General features: G+C 52.5%; 1 long non-coding RNA gene across 1 annotated transcript in view; it reads left to right on the top strand.

The window, feature by feature from the left end:
• Positions 1 to 350: 350 nt before the first annotated feature.
• Positions 351 to 17,305, top strand: part of LOC137467810 (uncharacterized) — a 332,764-nt gene continuing 315,809 nt past the window's right edge. Inside the window, exon 1 of the long non-coding RNA XR_010995634.1 lies at positions 351 to 1,343. This is a non-coding gene — a long non-coding RNA (uncharacterized lncRNA). The remainder of the gene's footprint in view (positions 1,344 to 17,305) is intronic.

Consider the following 17,305-nt stretch of genomic DNA (forward strand, 5'->3'; position numbering starts at 1 on the left):
GTGTGTCCTCCGCGGGGCCCGGGAGGAGCCGGGGCCGGGGCCAGGCTCGGGCCAGGCGGAGCCAGAGCGAGTCGATGCCGCCCCAGCCCCAGGCACCGATGCCCGCCCAGAAGCGCCACCGCCAGCACGGCCAGAGCCGGGCGGAGGCGAGACCCCGGCGGGACGGCCGGGGGCGGGGATGGGGCAGCCCCGCCCGGAGCCGGGGGCGGGCCGGGGGCATGGCCCGGCCGGGAATGGGGAGAGAGAGAGACTGGGAGAGGAGGGGACAGCGGGAAAGGGAGAGCGGGAGACCGTGCGGGACAGCGGGACGGGGAGAGGAGAATCAAGAGGGAATCAACAAAATCGCTGCTTTCGCTGCTTTGGCTGCTGCCGCCGCTGCTGCCGCTGCTGCTGCTGCTGCTGCTGCTGCTGCTGCAACTGAAGCTCCGGGGCCGTTTGTCCCCGTGTCCGTTTGTCCGTTGCCCGCTTGCCCCTGCACCCAGCCCCCCGCTCCCCGGGGGCAGCCCCTGAGCCTGTCCAAACACGGGAACTTTGCCCTGTTCTGCCCAGATCCAGAGTCTGGACTCCTGCACAGCGGCACAGAAATCCTCTTGGTCGCTGCTGTGCATTGTCCCTGCTGAGGGTCAAACACTATCGGAGCACATTCCCTGAATGCAGAATTTGTGCCTGACCCAAGCACTGCACTTAGTCTCCAGCACTGCTTTCCAAGAAAACCAGGGGAAGGCAAACTGTGTGTAGCTCATGGTATTTTACAGTGTCTCAAACTTGCCATGTCATGGATCTTAGAGGTGAGATCCAGTTGGATTAATGGGATGGAGAAGCAGTGCAAGATGGAAAAGGGGAGCATAAAAATAAACAGAGGAAAACATCTTGGATTGTTTCTTTCCATTTTCATTTCATTTCCTAAAAGCTCATTCAGTTTTCCCAGAATCTTCTCCACAGTCCTGTTTGCTCTTTCCAAGAACCTTTCCTGGAGAACGAGGTGCAGCTCCTGTCACAAGATGTGCCACCAGCTGCAGCTTCTCTTGGCTTTCCACACCGTGAGTGCAGCACAACTCTTACAGCAAAGCAGGACTAATATTAGAAAAACTTGACAGCTTGTTCTTTTTTTTTCCTTGTGGGCTGGGCAGTTGTGCCATCAGTGAGGTTTTCATTGTTACTGTGATACCGTAAGAATCCATGACGGGCTACCGGAAATTATCAGGGAATGCAAGCCTGACTGAATGCAGAGAAAGAATCTGCAGAGCCTGCAGCCAGAAATGGAGAGCTGTGGGATAATCATTCCAACATCCCCATGGGCATCTTGAAAGTGATGTAGAAGATGAAAATGGGCTGACAGGGGAGTTCGTTTCTGTGTTCACTTTAGATGCTTCTACATCTCATGCACTGATAAAATTCAAGAGTTCAATCAATTAATGACAAGCACCAGACCAAGCTGGACCTCTCAGGAGATGACTGAAAGAATCTGAAAAGGAGAAATGCAGGCAATGACGTGGTGATCTTTTTCTGTAAGAATGGTCATTTTTTTCCTAATAATTTTCAGTCCACTCCCTCCGCTTTTGTCCTTCCTAACAAGGCCATTTTCATCCTAGATTCCCCATGAAATGGGAACCCGGAGCTTGTGGAAGTGCCTGAAAGATGCCATGCTTCTCTGCAGGGACACTGAGGCTGAAACAGGAGCCGGAGCCCTCTCTGGGGAAGCCTCCTCCGAGCTGGAATGTGTGCCGTACTGGGAGAGGAGCAGGAGGGGGAGAACGCTGGGCGCTGTGAGGCAGGAGCAGGAGGTTTGGGCCGCAGGACATTCCATCTGCGCCATGCCCGGGGCTCTGGGCCTGGCTCCACGTGCGCTGAGCTCCCGACACTGCGGGAGCCCCCTGGGCTGGGCTCAGGTTCCCACTGGGACTGGGCAGCAGGCTGGACTCCACTGGGATCAGAAGCAGCAGGGAATATCTCTGGGCATCTTCATTTTCTGCTGCTGCTTGGAAGAAACAATGAAGTGTGTCGAGAAGTTCTGGTTTCTCTTTCTCCTGGTGGAATTTTTCATTGTATTTGACACTCCAGAGGCAATTTCTGTGATGGCCTCTGTCAGCTGATCCTAGTTCAGCAGCAGCAGCAGCAGCAACAGGGCTGTGTTTGAGCACTGCAGATGTGGCCTGTGTGGCTTTAATTCTCCGTGACTTAGTGCTCAGGGACATGAGAGCATTTCAAGATCTGCTAATCATGATGCCTGTGACAAAAAGTCTGAGTTTCCTGTGACAAAAGCACTCTGGGTAGCACTGACAAAATTGCTGGCCAGCTTCTGCAAATCATTTGTAAGAAAAGTCATCTTTGATTGTTCCTGTTGGTTTGGTTGTGGGGTTTTTCCCGTGTTTTAGTTTTTTAAGATTGTCCACAAAGGCCATTCCTTGTGCCATTTCTCATTTTGTTTCTCTCTACCTTTGCTGCGGCCCCAGACGGTGTCAATGAGGAGCTGTGCTCTCAGTGGCTTTAAATGAACTAAAGGATCTCCCAGGAAAGTTTTCACCAGAGATCCTCCTTTTGTTCCCTCCTCTGGAGCTGCAGCAGCAATGTCTGTGTACAGAGCTGGGGGCAGATCAGGGCTGGCACAGAAGCCCTGGTCCTGCTGGCCACACCATTCCTGATCCAGGCCAGGAGCCATTGGCCTTCTTGGCCACCTGGGCACACTGCTGGCTCATGTCCAGCCTGCTGTCCATCAGTCCCTGCAGGTCCCTTTCTGCCTGGCTGCTGTCCAGCCACTCTGTCCCCAGCCTGTAGCACTGCAGTGGTTGTTGTGGCTAAGGGGCAGGACCCGGCACTTGGACTTGTTAAACCTCACCTTGCTGGATTTGGGCCCTGGATCCAGCCTGTCCAGGGCCCTGTGCAGAGCCCTCCTATCCTCCAGCACATCCACACTCACACCCAGCTCTATGTCATCTGCAAATTTGCTGATGCTGGACTCAATCCCGTCATGCAGATCATCCCTGCAGATATTGATATCCAGGCTGGCTGGCTCTGACCCCTCAGCCATCCTGTGGGTGCCCTGTGATGGCACTCAGGGTGATCTGTTCCAGAACCTTGCCAGGCACCGAGGTCAGGCTGACAGGCCTGGAGTTCCCCAGATCCTCCTCCCAGCCCTTGTAGGGAATGGGCTCACACTGGCACCTCCAGGGCTCTGGGACCTCCCTGGTGAGCCAGGACTGATGGTAAATGATGGAGAGCAGCTTGGGGAGCTCATCCACCAGCTCCCTCTTCCCCCTAGGATGGATCCTATCTGATCCCATACACCTGTGAGTATCTGAGTGGCCCAGCAGGTCACCAGCTGCTTCCTCCTGGATTCCAGAGGCCTGTTCTGCATTCTGACCCCATCTGCCAGCTCAGGAGAACTCTTGTCCTGAGGACATCCTGTCCTAATATTGAAAATTGATACAAACAAGGAGTTAAATAGCTTGGACTTTTCCTTATCTTTAGTTCCTATATTCTCCACTGCATCCAATAAAGAGTAGGGGTTCACCTTATTCCACATTTTGCCATTAATTTATTCATAGACACATTTTTATTATTTTTCACAGAAGTGGCCCGGTTAATCTCTAATTCAGATTACATCTCTTTCTTTTTTTTTTTTTTTACTGCATGACCTGACAACATCCTCAAATACTTGCTAAGTTGCCTGACCATTTGTCCAAAGTTAATGCACACTCTTTTTTCCCACAAAAGCTCCACGGGCAGCCAGGGCAGTCATTTTCCTCACCAGCTCATCTTTGGCCACACTGGGACAGGCTGCTCCTTCCCCCTTTAAGATTACTATCTTGAAATGTGTCCATCCACCCTGGACCCCTTTTTTTTTTTAAGGGCTGTTTCCCATTAAAAAATCAGTACCTGATTCAGTACTCCCCAAATCAGCATCCTAAATAGGCCAAAGTCTGCCCTTCCTAATTCCAGTGTGGAAGTTTTGTTGCTGCCCCTCCTTCTTTCACAGATCATTGAAAACTTGATTATTTTATGGTCACTGTGCCCCAGGCAGCCAATGACCCCCACATCTGCCACCAGCCCTTCTCTGTGTGTGAGCAGCAGGAGACAGAGCTTTCCTTGGCAGTGGAGTGTTACCAAAAATTCGGTAAAACAGAAAACTCCTTCACACCAATGCAGCATTAAGAAGCAGCATTCTTTATTCAGCCAGATGCACGGGGGATAGCTCCTCCCAAAGCCGAGCATGCTGAGTACAGGACAGTTTCTGTTCATATTCTGTATTTTGCACACATGTTCATTGATTGTCCTGGACTAAACACATATCTGATAATCATTTCCTCAAAATCATTAACATATTTCCCCTTCCCTTTACCCATGTGTTCTTCTGTCCTGGGGGTCTCTCTGGTGGTCCCTGGTGGTCGAGGACCCCAATGTTCCCATGGGCCTGGCTGAGCTGGCAGGACACTGAGGCTGGTGAACTTCCAGTTCCCCTTCTGACACAATGGGCATTGTGTGGTTTCCATAGGCCTGGGGTTTTGGAGAACAAGCTCCAGGTGTCAGCTCACCTGGTGGAGACAATTTATCATCTGGTAACATGAGGTCACAGAGTGGGCTATGACATCACATGAGTGATCTATGACAGAATGGTCCATGACATCATAGAGTGGTTTATATGAGGTCATCAAGAAGCTATGACATCATAGGCCATCTCTGTGACATCACAGAGCAGGCTGTGACATCACAGAGGGGCTGTGTGACATCCCAGGAGGGCTGTGTGAGGTCACTGGGTTGGTCACTCTGCCCCAGCTCCCCCTCACAGTTTCTCCCAACAAGTCCAATGCTGTTCATGCCCAGTGGGGTCCCTGTCCCCCGGTATCCCCCTCGTCCACCTGGAGCCACAGCCCCCACCAAAGGATGTTCCACAGGATCCACCCAAGAGCCTGACATGGGGAAAAGGGGCCAGGGCTGTGTGACCAGGACATCAAGGACGTGGATTATCCAGGTCCCTGTGGCCTGGGTTTGGTTCCCCAGGGCAGGAGAGATGTCTGGCAGCTGGAGCAGGGTTAGGGAAGGGCCTCCAATGTGGGGCTGGAGCCCTTGGGCTGTGAGCAGAGGCTGAGGGAGCTGGGCTTGTCCAGCCCCGAGCAGGGAAGGCTGAGGGGCTCTTCATCCCAGCCTGGCAGTGCCAGCGAGGAGGGGATGGAGAACACAGAGCCAGGCTCTTCACCAGGGGCCTGGTGGGAGACAGAAGCCAATGGGTGGAAGGGGAAATAGGGGAGATCAGCCAGGCCAGGAGGAGATGGAATGAGTCAGGCTGGTTTCAGCATTTCCTCAACACCAAAAGCAGCCTGACCTCCCTTCTCCAACCTCCACTGACAGCTTTGCAAATCAGGAATTGTTTGAGCGGTTTTGCCCCCACTCCAGGATTAGCGTCCTGATACAGGAACTTAATTGTGTTTATTTCTATCACAGAACCACATTTGTCTAATATCAATTCTAGTATGGAAATCACTTGTGGATGGTGGACTCATCAGACACTGCTGGGACGTTGCACATAGCTCAGGGAAGAGTGCAATTGTTATTAAATTGTGTCCTGTTCAACCGTGGTCTGTTGGCCATGAAGAGAAACTTTCTGTGCCTCTGAGTCTCACCAGTTCCTGACCCTCAAAGGACACAAACCTGATGAGTTGTGGTTCCCAGTCCAGTGGTGGCACTTGGACCTCCCTCCATCCCCAGAGCAGAGCTCCCTTGTCCCAGAAAGTCCCTGGCAATGCAGGGATGAAGGAAACAGGACAGGCTGTGGGGATCAGGGGCAGGGCATGGCCAGGGATTTGGGGTGGTTGTGAGCCCAGGGCAGGACCTCATCCAATTGTCCTGGGCCCATGGCTCCAGCCTGTGCAGATCCCTCTGCAGAGCTTCCTGCCCTCCTTCACAGCCACACTCCCACCCAGCTCGGGCTCACCTGGGAACTGCCTGAGGGTGCCCTCGATAGCCTCATCCAGATCAGCAATCAAGAGATTTCACTGACCTGGCCCCAGTCCTGAGCCCTGGGGACACCCCTGTGTGTGACTCCATTCCTCAGCTGCTCTGAGTGCCAGGGGTTGGATGAGGGAAATGGTGGGGAGGGGGTGGGGACAAAGTGTTATTGATTGTCAGCCATGAAGGGTCTTGATTTTCACATCTATTCAGACTGCATTAGGAGGTGCTGGGGGTCAACATCAATTGGACATTGCTGATATCAATCCATAAAGAGAAAAAAAAATCTCTCAGCACTGTTTCCAATATAGCATATTCACTTTGAATACACTACTGAAATCTGTCTAATTAACCAGAGAAGAATTGAGGACTTGAATTATTACCAAGGGCTTTTCTTGTCTTGGGTGTTTTGAACAAAATCTAATTTTTTGAAAATCTCATATTTATGAGATTTTCTCATGGAATTCCTGAACGGAAGAGCTCAAGGAAGAAGGGGCCTGTGGAGTAGTAAAATTCATCAGCAGCCTCCAAGTGGCTGAGGATCCATCCCCATCAGAGCAGCAATGACCAGCAATGGGCACAGCTTTGTGGCTGCCCCAGCTCTGGGATGGGCCCTGGGCCTGGAGCAGGAGCAGCTCTGGAGGGCCCCAAGGCCGGGGCTCTTGTGCTGGCCTGGGCAGATGGGATGGCAGCAGGGGCTGCAGAGCTCTCAGCACCTCAGCCCGAGGGGAGCAGGGCAGCCAGGGAGCCTCCTTTGGCCTTGGCCAAGCCCCTTCCCCCATGGCTGGGGCTGAGTCCTGGCTGAGCTGCAGCTGCTGCTGTGCCCTGGCCAGGGGCTGAGGCCGTGGGGCCAGTGGCCAGAGCAGCCTGGGCTGAGCAGAGCTGTGGGGCCAGAGCCGGCTGGGCTGTGCTGGGGAGAGGCCCTTGGTGCTGCACAGAGCTCAGGGCAGCTGGCAGAGCTTGCAGGGAGCTGGGCTGGGCTCAGAGAGCCTGGCACAGAAACCATCAGTGTCCATCCCAGCCTGGCTGAGCGTGCAGGGCAGGACTCAGCCCAGGCCTTGTGGGGCAGGGCCAGCGCCTGTGCAAGGCATGGAAAACAGGCAAGTGCCCGAGAGAGGAGGCTGCTCTGTGCCCTTGGGGGCATGGACACAGCAGGAACACTCAGGAGCCCAAAGAGCCTCCATGGCTGTGCTGGAGACCAAGGCTGGAGCAGGGAAATGCAGGGCTGCTGTGCCATGGGGAGGGCATTGAATTCCAGCACACACCTCAGCTCTCTGATGGTCCCGGCACCATGCTGGGCCCTGTTCCAGGCTGGAGCAGAGCAGATGTTGATGGCACAGGAGCCCTGCGGGGCTGGCAGGGACCTGCAGCTTGCAAGGTGCTCTGCTCTCCCTCAGCTCCTCTCTGAGAGATCCAATCCCAGCTCGGCACCTCAGGGCACAAGTGGCACTGCCTGGTCGTGGGCACACAGCTGATGGTGAGACACGGGGTTAGGAATTAGAAGAGTATTGATTACAAATATATATTTACATGACATATGTATTGTTTAATATTTGCTGCATTTTACTGTGCTAACTGCCTGTCATGGGAAGACAGGGTGCACCTGCGAGAGCAATATGAAAGAATACAAGGATGTGTGATAAGGGAAGGACGACGTTCATCAAAACAGGACAAAGTTACAAGGCTACCAAGATAACAAGGCTCCTCAGAGCCCCAAACCTGATTAGACCAACCTCATGGTTTGGACTGTGACCACAGGATCCGTAAGCTTGCGCATGAAGATGAGGTGAGAAGGACAGCTTTGATGATGACCACTTACTTCATCCCCCTACAACCCCCAAGACAACCACCAGAGACAAGTATGAAGGAGAAGGCACAAGGGACTGATAAGCTGATTAGCATATGAAGCAGGACAAGGTGGAGCCAGGAAATGAATATGCATAGTTGTATTGCAAAACCTAATGTATATGTAACATTTTAGAGGATAAAAAAGAATGCTGAGAGTGATTAGATGCTCATGCCTTTGCAGAAGTTGCCTGCATGTGCCCAGCTGAAAAAATACCTATGTTATAACTCACTTTGTCTTTGAGTTTTAGAGTCTTTCCACGCATTAATGTCTGCCTGGAAAGGGGCAAAAGTTTTAATATCTGGTATTTTCATAATATACAAGCAAATCTTTATTATCTGTGTCATTTGATGGCAAAGAAATGGCAAAGTATTCCCTGCAGGAACAGGAATTTCCTGGATCTACTAGATTCTTCTAGTGATGGCAGGAGAAGAAATACAGATTTTCCCCCCTCCTTTTGCCATCAACATTCTGTCTAATATTTCATTGCCCTCTCCCTTCAGGTGTTTCCAGCTCTCCTGGTTAAATGGCCATGTCTAAGGACATCTCTTCATTTGGAGCAGCTGGATTTATGTCCTTCCTGTTGCTCCCAGATTTCCTCCTGCAGCTGTTCTCTGGTCATTCCAATTTGTCTCCCTTCAGTGGTTTCATGCTATGAACTTCAGGAGTTGCTCAATCTTTCATAAGTTTAAATAACTTCTTAGTCAGCACATTAGTTGTATTTTTATATTTTATATCACCTCTTATGTCTTTGTCAAAATCCTTCCTCTATGGCAATCCCTTGTGGACAGCAGACCTGTCAGATGTGGCTGGGATGTCACAAGGAGCTGAGGGAAGGGTTCTGATGTTTTATAAATTTTATCATGTTCACATTTTATGTTGGCCATGAAGAGAAACCTTCCTGTGCCTCTGAGTCTCACCAGTTCCTGACCCGCAAAGGACACAAACCTGATGAGTTGTGGTTCCTGCTCCAGTGGCTGCACTTGGACCTCCCTCCATCCCCAGAGCAGAGCTCCCTTGTCCCAGAAAGTCCCTGGCAATGCAGGGATGAAAGAAACAGGACAGGCTGTGGGGATCAGGGGCTGGGCAGAGCCAGAGAGAAGAATGACTTTTGCGTCTGATGGAGCTGTGCTTTCCCTTGGCTTTGTTGGCTGACAAGAAATGAACATCCCTCTGTGTCTCGGGCAGCTCCTTGTCCAAGGAAAGCAGGTGGGAGTTGGAGCCAAGGAGCTGAAACCTGCAGGTGCAGCCTGGGCTGGAGGGAGCTCAGATTTGCACAAGGCTGCTCTGAGTGCCAGGGCTTGGATGGGGGAGATGGTGGGGTGGGGTAGGGACAGAGTCTGATTGATTGTCAGCCATGAAGGGTCTTGATTTTCATATCTGTTCCAACTGCATAAGGAGGCACTTGAATTCAGTGTCAATTGGAGATTGCACATATCAATGAATTAACAGAAAAAAAACCCCAACAGGACCTAAAAAAATTTTTCTCACTGTCTTTTTAAAGATAGTGTATTCACTTTGAAGAGGCTTCTGTAATTGGGCTAATTAACCACAAAAGATTTGAATGCTTACATTATTCCCAGAGGCTTGGCTTGTTAAGATGTTCTGAACATTTATGAGCCCTGGGACACTGAATTCCTGAACTGAAGAGCTGAAGGCTGAAGAAGCCTCTGGAGCAGTAAAATTCAGCAGCAGCCTCCAAGTTGCTGAGGATGTCAGCAGCCCCCGCTGAGGCCATCCCTGCCCAGAGACCGTGGGGGAATGGGCAGACAAGGAGAGCGCCCCTGGGGCTGGGGCAGCAGAACTCAGAGGCACCAGCGGCTCCAGCTGGGAAATGGAGTGTGGAATGTGGCTGTGAAAGCCCTGCCTGGGCTGTGCCAAGCAGGACACACAAGACCCAAACAACTCTCTCAAGGAGACATTTAAGAGGAATTATGATTGTTTGTGTCCTCTGAGTTGGATGCACTGGAGAAATACCAAAATGAGTTTTTCTGGAGCTCCGAACAACAAAACAGCCTTTACTGGGAACTTTAGTAGATCAGAGAAACTTTGGCAGAAGGTTTAATATGACATTCAATTCACACAAAACACTTCTCAAAGCATTAACTTGGCCCATTCAACTTCACAAACTCTAAGCCTGTTCAATTTAAAGTTAATCAAAATTTGCAAGAAGACACAGAAATAGAGAAAAATAAGATTTAGAGAAGGGGAGGTCACACAGCCCCTGTGATGTCACAGCCTGCTCTTTGAGGTCCCAGTCTGCTCTGTGATGTCACAAAATCGTCCCTGAGATGTCACAGCCCAGCCTGTGATGTCACAGACACCCTGTGATGTCACAGCCAGCTCTATGATGTCACAGCCACCTTTGTGATGTTATGCAGCCTCGCTGTGATGTCACAGCCTGCTCTGTGATTTCTCAGTCAGCTCTGTGATGTCACAACCCACTCTGTATTGTCTCAGCCTTCTCTGTGACATCACACAGCTGCTCTGTGATGTCACAGAGCCCTTTTCTATGATGGCAAAGTCTTCTCTGTGGCCTCACAGCCCGTTCTGTGATGTCACACAGCCAGCCGGTAATGTCACAGCCGACTTTGTGACACCACAACCTCCTCTGTGATGTCACAGCCTGCTCTGTGATGTCACAGCCTGCTCTGTGATGGCAGAACTCACTTAACATGTCACACAGCACCTCTGTGGGCTCACAGACCCACCCTGTGATGTCACAACACCTTCAGTGATGGAACACAGCCACCCTATAATGTCACAGCACACTCTTTGACCTCACAGCTCGCTCTGCTCTGTGATGTCATACAGGCATCCTGTGATGTCACAGCCTGCTCTGTGATGTCACATAATAAACCAGGGATGTCACAGCCAGCTATATGATGTCACAACCTGGTCTGTGATGTCACACAATCACAGAATTGCTGGGTTGGAAGAGACCTTCAAGATCATCGAGTCCAACCCATGCCCTAACACCACCTCAGCTAAACCATGGCACTGAGTGCCACATCCAGTCTTTTTTTAAACACATCCCATGATGGTGACTCCACCGAGTCCCTGGACAGACAGTTCCAGGAATTTATCACCCTTTCCATAAAAAAACTTTTTTCCTAATATCCGACCTAAATACCCCTTGGTACAGCTTAAGACTGTGTCCTCTAGTTCTGTCAGTTGTTGTGAGGAGAAAGAGACCGACCCCACCTGACTGCAACCACCTTTCAGGAAGTTGTAGAGAGCGATAAGGTCACCTCTGAGTCTTCTCTAAGCGAAACAACCACAACTCCTTCAGTCGTTCCTCACAGGACTTGTGTTCCAAGACCCTCACCAGCCTTGTTGCCCTTCTCTGGACATGCTCCAGCCCATCCATGTCCTTCTCAAATTGGGGAGGCCAGAACTGGACAAAACACTCAAGGAACGGTGCCAGTGCAGGGGAGGAATGCCAGCTACACCAGTCACCAGTACCACATACAGGGGAAGAATGACCTCCCTGCTCCTGCTGGCCACACCATTCCTGATCCAGGCCAGGAGCCATTGGCCTTCTTGGCCACCTGGGCACACTGCTGGCTCGTGTCCAGCCTGCTGTCGACCAGTGCCCCCAGGTCCCTTTCTGCCTGGGCACTGTCCAGCCACACCGTCCCCAGCCTAGAGCTGTGCAGGGGGTTATTGTGGCCAAAATGCAGGACTTGGCACTTGGACTGATTAAATTTAAACTTACTGAACTCTACCAACTATCCGGCTGTTCCATGTGTTCCTGCAGAGCCCTCCTGCCTTCCAAAAGATGGACACACGCTCCCAGCTCAGTGTCATCTGCAGATTTACTAATGAAACCCTCAATCCCCTCATCCATGTGGTCAATAAAAGTATTGAACAGAGCTGGGCCAGCACAGAGCCCTGAGGGACAGCACTGGTGACTGTCCCCAGCTGGATGCAGCACCGCTCACCACCACTCTCTGGGCCGGCCATCCAGCCAGTTCTGAACCCAGCACAGAGTGCTCCTGTCCCAGCCGCGGGCTGCAGCTTTTCCAGGAGTGTGCTGCGGGAGACAGTGCCAAAGGCCTTGCTGGAGTCCAAATAGACACATCCACAGCCTTTCCTGCATCCACCAGGAGGGTCACCTGGTCATAGAATGAGACCAGGCTGGTCAAACACGACCTAGCCCTGCTAAACCCCTGCTGGCTGGGTCTGACACCCTGGCCATCCTGGAAGTGCTGTGTGATGGCACTCAGTGTGAACTGTTCCATGACCTTACCGGGTACTGAGCTCAGGCTGACTGGCCTGTGATTACCAGGATCCTCCTTCCCACCCTTGGTGTGAATGGGCGTCACATTGGGCAGCTTCCAGTCATCTGGGACCTCACCAGTGAGCCAGGGCTGCTGGTAAATGATGGAGAGCAGCTTGACAAGCTCATCTGCCAGCTCCCTCATCACCCTGGGGTGGATCCCATCTGGTCCCATGGATTTATGAACATCCAAGCAGCTCAGCAGGTCTCCGACTGCCTCCTCCTGGATAACAGTGGTCCACTCTGCTCCCTGGCACCATCTACCAGCCCAGGAGGACAGTTGTCCTGAAGGCAAATTGTCTTCTCATTAAAAACTGGGACAAAGAAGGCATTAAGCACCTCTGCCTTCTCCTCATCTGCAGTTATTAAATTCACTTCCACATCTAATAAAGAACAATGGTTGGTCTTACCCTTTCCTTTTATGATTGATATATTTGTAAAAACATTTTTATTAGCCTTAACTGAAGCTGTCATTTTAAGTTCAAACTGAGCTTTGGTCTCCCTAATTTCTTCCCTTCATGCCCTAGCAAGCCCCTTAAATACTTCCTGAGAGACCTGACCCTCCTTCCAAAGATGATACATCCTCTTTTTATTCCTAAGTTCCTTCAAAACCTCCTTGCCCATCCAGACTGGAGGTTTGTCTCGTCGACTCGTCTTTCAGCACACAGGGAAAGTCTGTTCCTGAGCCCTCAAGATCTCTGTTTTGAAGCTTCCCACCTTTCCTGAACTCCTTTGTTTTTAAGGGCTGCTTCCCAAGGAACTCTCTGAATAAGTCTCCTAAGTAGGCCAAAGTCTGCCCTCCGAAGTCAAATGTAAAAGTCTTATTAGTGTTCCTCCTGACTTCCCAAAATATTGAGAATTCTATAACTTCATGATCACTGTGCCCTCAGTGAACTCCAACCACCACATCTCCCACCAGCCCATCTCTATTTACAAAAAACAGATCTAACATAGTCCCTTTCCTGGTGGGCTCACTCACCAGCTACGACAAAAAATTGTCCTCCACAAACTCTAAAAATTTCCTAGACTGCCTCTTTTCAGCTGTATTGAGTTCCCAGCAGATGTCCAGCAGGTTGAAGTCGCCTACAAGAACAAGGGCTGATGATCCAGAAACATTCTCTAGCTGCTTATAGAGTGAGTTGTCCACCTCTTCTTCCTGGTTGGGTGGATGATAGCAGACTCCTAGTAGGATGTCAGCCTTGTTGGCCTTCCCCCTAAGTCTTACCCGTAGAAATTCAGCTCCATCTTCCTAAGTTTCAATACTTATGGTGTCAAAAGCCTCCCTACCATAAAGGGCCACCCCTCCACCTCTTCTCCCTTTCCTGTCTCTCCTGAAGAGCTTGCAGCCATCCAGTGCAGCGCTCCAGCCATGTGAGTCGTCCCACCCTGTTTCTGTGATGGCAAATACATCATAGCTCTGCTGCTGCACCATGGCCTCCAGCTCTTCTTGTTTGTTACCCATGCTGTGTGCATTGGTGTACATGCACCTCAGCTGGGCTGCTGATTTCACCCCTAACTCAGGCTTACCACCCATGAGCCTGCTTCCAGACAACCCAGTTGCATCCCCTTCCCTTCTGTAAAAGTTGCCCCATGATTAAAGAATACCAAATTTTACCAATGACACCAACCCTCGAGCCACTCGTTTATAATGTGAGCTCTCCCATTGCATTCACCATTTTTCTCAGACTCCAGAGGGACTGAGGAAAAGACTTTCTGTGCCCCTGACCCAATGCACTAAAGTCCCTTTTAATTGCCCTGACACTCCTCTTCTCAATCTCATCACTGCCAGCCTGGGGTATCAGCAGTGGGCAATAATCAGAGGGCTGAATCAGCCCAGGCAGTGTGTCAGTGATATCCCGTACCCGGGCCCCAGGGAGGCAGCAGACCTCTCTGTGGGATGGGTCTGGTTGACATATGGGGCCCGCTGTACCCCTCAAGAGGGAGTCACCCACCACGATTACCCTTCTTTCCTTTTTGATGTTAGAGGTGCTGATCTGTCTCATAGATGAATCATAATTGGGAGGTTCACTGGGCAGATAATTTTCTTCTAAACCATCTGGCTGACTCTCCAGATCTAGGGGATCATACCTAATCTGAAATGGCACCTGGCTTGGGAGAGGGGGTTGGGAGGGATTTTTATTATTACCTGCTCGAGTAGGTACCCACTCCCACTCCCCTTCATCAGCCAGGTGTCCTTCTATAGCCTGACAGTGGGAGGTGTGGCAGACAGCGGGAACCAAGGAGAGCATTGCTGCCCGGTCAGACCTCATGGAACCAAGGATCCATTGTGACACTGCAGGGCCCTGGGGCACCACGGTGCCATTGTGACACTGCAGGGCCCAAGGATCCAAGGGACTTTGTGACACCAGAGGGACATTGTGACACTGGGAGGCCTCATGGAATCATGGAGACCATTGGGACACTCTGGGGCCTCATGGAACTGTGGTGACACCAAGTTGTCTGGGGGTGTTGATCTGCTGGAAGGCAGGAGGGCTCTGCAGAGGGACCTGGACAGGCTGGATCCAGGAACCAAACCCAACAAGGTGAGGTTTAACAAGTCCATGTGCCAGGTCCTGCACCTCGGCCACAACAACCCCTGCAGCGCTACAGGCTGGGGACAGAGTGGCTGGACAGCAGCCAGGCAGAAAGGGACCTGCAGGGACTGATGGACAGCAGGCTGGACATGAGCCAGCAGTGTGCCCAGGTGGCCAAGAAGGCCAATGGCTCCTGGCCTGGATCAGGAATGGTGTGGCCAGCAGGACCAGGGCAGTGATTCTTCCCCTGTGCTGGGCACTGGTTGGGCAGTACCTCGAGTGCTGTGTCCAGTTCTGTGCCCCCCAATTTAGGAAGGACATGGAGGGGCTGGAGCGTGTCCAGAGAAGGGCAACAAGGCTGGTGAGGGGTCTGGAGCACAAGTCCTGTGAGGAGCAGCTGAGGGAGCTGGGGTTGTTTATCCTGGAGAAGAGGAGGCTCAGGGGAGACAAGGCGGTTTCAGGGCAATGGCTGGACTTGATGATCTCCAAGGTCTTTTCCAGCCTTGCTGATTCTGGGATTCTCTGAAACCACCCTTGGAGCAGTTGCAGGAGGAGCCCTGGGCCTCCTCTTCAGAAGCTCCAGCAGCCCAGGTCCCTCAGCTTCTCCTCACAGCCCCAAAGCCCATCCTGTCAGTCCTGCAGAGCCTCTGCAGCCCCTCCTCACTGCCCAGAACAGGGAGCCCCACAGCCAGACACAGCAGCCCAGATGTGCCCCCCTGGCCTGGGCTGCCTCTGGCAAGGGAGCAGCACGAGGCACTGCAGGAACCTGCAGACAATTCCTGCAGCACTTGTGGGATGATCCTGCTCCCCAGGGGCCGTTTCCATAGTGCCAAGTCAGGAACTGGAATGGGGAGTGGGGCCAGAGAGGAAAGGGCAAACAGGGATGGGCTGTTTGCAGGGGAGGGAACAGGGATGGGCAATGGGAATAAATTTGTAGGACGAAGAGTAAAGAAAGCAAAGGTGGAGCCAAGGAAATGCTCAGGGCAGTTTGGGGGTGTCTGCCAGGCAGCCCTGGCTCTGAGCAACAGCATCTGCAGTGGGACAGGAAACTCCCAGCTGATGGGAACAAACTTTGTGGCTGACTGCAGAGGCCAGGACAAAGCTGAGTGGTTTCCCTGGCGTCCCCCAGCCCTTCCTGGCCCCAGGGGCTGATGGCATTTGTGCTCCCTCAGGTCCATGTCCCCACAGCAGCAGCATGGGGGTGCTCCCGCCTGCTGTGTGCAATGCAAACAGGGGCTCCTGAGCCAGCGCTGCCGTGGCTGTGCCTGCAAGGATGCGGCACCTGTGTGAGCTGGGGGAGAGGCCAGGGCTGCAGAGGGGGGATGTTGTTGGCAGCTCCATCAGGACGCTCTGGGACGCTGCCCTGGGCTGTCCAGCGCACTGGGGATGGATCAGCCCCTGCTCTGCTGCTCCTTCCCGTCTCCCCCAGGGCCCTTGCAGAGCACCAGCCATGCTGTTTGCCCCCAGCCTGCCCACGGCCAACCTGGGGCTGCTCACGGGGGTTTTCTGTGCTGAGCATTGGCCTGGCCATGTTCTTGAGAGAGCCTGGGCAAGGAGCCTGGAGCCCCCAGGCCCTGGCCTGAGGCGTCAGCGCTGCCCCAGCAGTGCCCATGGGCTGTCCCTGCTGCAGCCCCGGCACTGCCACCCCCAGGACTGTGCCCGGCCCCGAGAGCACTCAGGCCCTGCAGCAACACCAGGGCCACCAGGGCAGCGGGGCAGGGCCACGGGAGCAGCACTGGCAACACCAAGTGCTGCTGCTGCTGGGCACAGCTGCTGTGCCAGCACTGATCTGCCCCAGCTCTACACACAGACATTGCTGCTGCAGCTCCAGAGAAGGCAACAAAAGGGCATCTCTGCAGAAAACTCTGCTGGGACATCCTTGAGTTCCTTTTAAGCCAACAACAGTGCAGGCCCTTATTGACACAGTCTGTAGCCACAGGTAAGGTGGAAAGAAACAAAAGGAGAAATGGCAAAACCAGTGACATTGCTTTGTGGTCAATATTAAAAAAGTAAGGCAAAGGAAAATAAAAAAAAACAACCCCACAACCAAATCAACAAGGAGTATCAAAGATGACTTTTATTACAAGTGATTTGCAGAAATTGGCCAGCAGTTTAATGTTCCTGAAAGCATCCAGTCATCAGTCTCCTCACTGCAGCCTTGAGCTCCTGGTTCCTCAGGCTGTAGATGAGGGGGTTCAGGGCTGGAGGCACCACTGAGTACAGAACTGACAGGGCCAGATCCAGGGATGGGGAGGACATGGAGGGGGGCTTCAGGTGAGCAAATGCTGCTGTGATGAGGAACAGGGAGACCACGGCCAGGTGAGGGAGGCAGGTGGAAAAGGCTTTGTGCCGTCCCTGCTCAGAGGGGATCCTCAGCACAGCCCTGAAGATCTGCACATAGGAGAAAACAATGAACACAAAACAACCAAATGCTAAGGAGGTAGTGACAACAGAAACTCCAAGTTTCCTGAGGTAGGATTTGGAGCAGGAGAGCTTGAGGATGTGTGGGATTTCACAGAAGAACTGGCCCAGGGCATTGCCATGGCACAGGGGCAGGGAAAATGCATTGGCTGTGTGCAGCAGAGTAGTGAGAAAGGCACTGGCCCAGGCAGCTGCTGCCATGTGGGCACAAGCTCTGCTGCCCAGGAGGGTCCCGTAGTGCAGGGGTTTGCAGATGGACACGTAGCGGTCGTAGCACAT

The sequence above is a fragment of the Anomalospiza imberbis genome, unplaced genomic scaffold (genome assembly GCF_031753505.1).
Source record: "Anomalospiza imberbis isolate Cuckoo-Finch-1a 21T00152 unplaced genomic scaffold, ASM3175350v1 scaffold_80, whole genome shotgun sequence".
In the NCBI taxonomy this organism is placed as follows: Eukaryota; Metazoa; Chordata; class Aves; order Passeriformes; family Viduidae; genus Anomalospiza; species Anomalospiza imberbis.